This window comes from Sinohyriopsis cumingii, chromosome 14 (assembly GCF_028554795.1).
Source record: "Sinohyriopsis cumingii isolate HCF-2022 chromosome 14, ASM2855479v2, whole genome shotgun sequence".
Classification (NCBI taxonomy): Eukaryota; Metazoa; Mollusca; class Bivalvia; order Unionida; family Unionidae; genus Sinohyriopsis; species Sinohyriopsis cumingii.
The window spans coordinates 95,936,685-95,940,668 of NC_142974.1; positions in this window are offsets into that span (position 1 = coordinate 95,936,685).

Below are 3,984 nucleotides of genomic sequence, written 5' to 3' on the forward strand. Positions count from 1 at the left end.
GGCTCATTATACTTAATTTAGTAATCATTTGAAGTATTTCAGCGACAAATTCCAGACACCCACCTGTAAGACTCTGCGGTTATTTTTCATCAGATGAGTCCATTATAAACGATTCTTCGTCTGCGCTATTTAACACAATAGACACGGTTCAAGAAAAACTAGCGGCTGAATGCCGCCAGGGATACGTAGTAAATATACTAAATTTTGCACCGCTGAACACAGACAGCCTATACACACCAGTGATTTCTGCAGTATGTTTGATAGTGTTATTTTGCTGTGACCATGTTGAGAATCCTGATAACACTGTGTATACTATGTTGGTAATCTGCTTGTGGGGGGAATGTTAATCAGGTTTAATTTTTTAACGATATCAGGAATTCCACTTATAACATCTAGTTTTTTTCCTAATCGTTTCAATATCTGATATAGCTGTTTTAATATCGCCGAGTTTTGTGTTAATATCGCTGAGCCTTACGTCAACAGTCAACGGACTCCCAAGGAAATCATCTGCGATTTTATTTAGCTTTTGAAGGTTTCTACGAGTATTTAAAAACATATTTACGTGAACGGTCATATTCAGCTAGCAGCGTGGTTAATTTAGTATCTACTGTAATATAGTTATTGTCTACATATTTGTTTTGTTGTGGCATCGTCATCAGATGTAGGATCTCTTAAAACAACTATTTTAGTTCCATTCATGCTGAGTTCACCTGCCATTGTATCACCGGTACATCGTAAACGATTAGAACGCTTGTTGTAATTTCAGTTATAATAGTTGCGATTGATATATCTGAATCTCTGATTTTTCCGCCGTCAGTATATATTGGAATAGTATCCGTGGTAGCACCGAGAACTCTACCAACTATATCATTCATTTTGATATTACTCGTCTTTAAAACACCGTATTTGTCCTGAAAAATTACAAGTTCATCTCGGTCAACTCCAGAGAGGTTCATAATATCGGCGAGCTCATCTCTAGTCTCGTAATTTGACAAATCAATGTCGTCGAATTTATTCTTGTCTTTGATAGAAGAAGATCTTCCGTAAATATCTACCATTATACTTTAGTATCTATTTAAATCGTCTACTTATATAATCGTGCACGATTTTATGAGGTGGTAATGTTGATTTTGATATAGCAATTGCTTCACGGCCGCATATTGGCGGATAGGAAATTATCTGTGTTGGTAGAGTTAAATACCAGACTAGAGCTTTTATTGTGTTTTCTTAATTTAATTTTTTTTTTTTTTGGTGGAGCCAACCCATACGAATCAAAATAAACAATTCCACGTGGATCAATTGCGTATGCCAAACAATTAGGTTTCAACAGCACCTAACGCGGCCGCTTTTTCAACAGCTTGAGCTTCAGTAGCTATTAATGCTGGTATAGCCGGAAGAAGTGGAAATATTCCACCCATTTTAACAATATCTTTAATGACACCATCACAATGATTAATTTTAACACCGGTTTGTGATTGTTTGGTGTTATTAAAATGCTTCAGTTGACGTTCTGTCAATGATACTTTATTTTGACCACTTGTGATCTGATCTCGCTTTAGTGATATTTTCATTCCACGGTTCTTTGCTGAATTTAATTAAAGCATTTTAATCTGACCAGGATTCAGACTGACACTAACATGATGATATGACATTATAATATCATGGGCAATTTAATTACATGTTCAGATAATATTACATATTTGGAAAACATTACATGTTTTCTACTGGCGCGTCAATAACTCTCATTCTTCCACCAGCACCTTCGAGTAACATCGAATTGTCACTGAGTATAACAGCGATTGCTCTGTAATTAACGCGAGCACCTGGATTCACGCGAGTTCGAAAATGGACATCATCAAGAGACTGTCTACTTAAATCAAGATGTTCCAAAAAGAAGTAATAGATAGGATACCGATTTATATGATTCTGTGAGTTTAATCGCTCAGATTTCTGAAAAGCAATAAAGATATGTATTGTGAAGAAACACCTTGCTGGGATGTTATGTGCCATGTAAATAAATTATTAATGTTGTTCTGAGCACTATCCGTGGTTACTGTTAACCATGATAACAATGATTTACCAGCTGAATCCATAAAAGAAAGTAATCTTTTTCTTCAGTAATTGATGGAGTCATTATTGGCATCCTGCTCGCCAGATAGCATCATTATCATCGCCCTTTCTGAGAAGCACATCTGTGTTTAGCCCCAAAGATAACTTTTCTACCGTTTCTACAAAATCCAAATATGTGGGATAGTGGAATTGCGCATGAAAATCTTCTACGATCACACTTCAACGCAAATCTAAGTTTTGTAAATCCTGCATTTAAATCCGGGTTAGGAGAAATAATCTTAGTTTCTACATCAGCATTTGCGTTTCCAGCAAAGGTTTTTGGTGGTACTGTGATAAATTGATTATGATCGAGGTCGTTAGAATCATATTTGGCGAACATCATTGTTGGACGAGTTGATCTTGTATAATCATAAAAGTACCTTGCTAAACCTATTATCATCGTAGCAACATCAAAATCTTTCTGAATCGTTTGAATATTTTCCCCATCAATCATATACGTAGCACTGTCAAACAGCACCATAATACCTTTATTGACAAAACCGATCTATAATTAGCATCGTATACAGTATCATCTGTTTTTATAATTTCAACTTCTACCTCAATAAAAGCCACAGCGGGTAGAAAGTCTTTACTTGTATCAGGAACTTGTAATTCACTTCGTCCACGCTGATTTGGTTGTCGTGCGTCATAAGAATAAAATTGATAATCACGTACCGATTCGTCTTTAAGGACTGGTGCGTCCATATCTAACGCTGGATCGGATATACGCTTAAACATCTTATTATATTTATTATCGTCTTAAACGATAACGACCTCCCGAAATAAAACTTGTATTTATTTTTTTGGTATGGGCATTCCTGCTTCACCAGCCATCTCTGCTAGCTTTTAATTTGCAGCTTGATTTATTATTTTACTGATATTTGCAGGCATAACTTCAGTGTTGGTCAGTTTTACAGGTTGTGGTTTTCAACGTATTAATCGTCATAGTCTGTCCTTGATTGTCGAGAACGCTTTACCGGCAACATCACCAATCGCGCTTGGAATTTTTTCACGAATACCATCGACATATTTCATTCCTAGTTGTTTTGCAATCGGTATTGCTTTTGGGGCTATACTTCTAAATGAACTTTGAACAACATCGCCGAGCCCATCACCGTAAATAGGTTCCTATGTAGGTAATCGCGAATTTATTACCCTGACCATTACAGGTTCACGTTGAGCAATTATGTACGATCATGTTATTTATTATTTATCTAGTCACTATGGTAATCATCAACGATTTCATCGATAAGAGATGATACACATCGATGTCCATGATACCGCCTGTAATAATCTTCGGCAAATATCAGCTGCTTCATTAATAATTTATGGCGAATCATTTCCAGCACGTTTCCCTCCTATTAGGATTTCTAGTCGTTCTACGTCAGAAAGAACAATGTTAGGAAAAGCAATAAAACCACTTCCCTTTGGTGTAGTATGGGAAGAAAAACCACTTCCAGTATCCCCAATCCATTTGCAGTAAAAGTAGATAACATTTTCAATAGATGAAAGAAGATCAAATCAACCCCAACTTTCGCATGGGAAGCCCTATACAAATATTGACTAGGTTTTACTTTTATATATGAACAACTACGTATAATGGCTCCTCTTACCCTCGCACAAACAATTATGTAAATCGCCTTGCGGGCATAAACAAGTCGCTCATGACCTATGGGCGAAAGCGACTATAATATATTCCAATCATTAAAGCCTATAAACAAGTCGATAAGTCGAATAGAGCTTAATTGCCCTTCGTCTGGTGCTCATTTAAATAGCATACCCTGTCTGCATAAATGCGTGAGAGTAATGGATCACGATCAATTAAGTAGTCCGCTTTGAGAGCATAAACTAGTCGCATATGCTCAATGGGCAGGC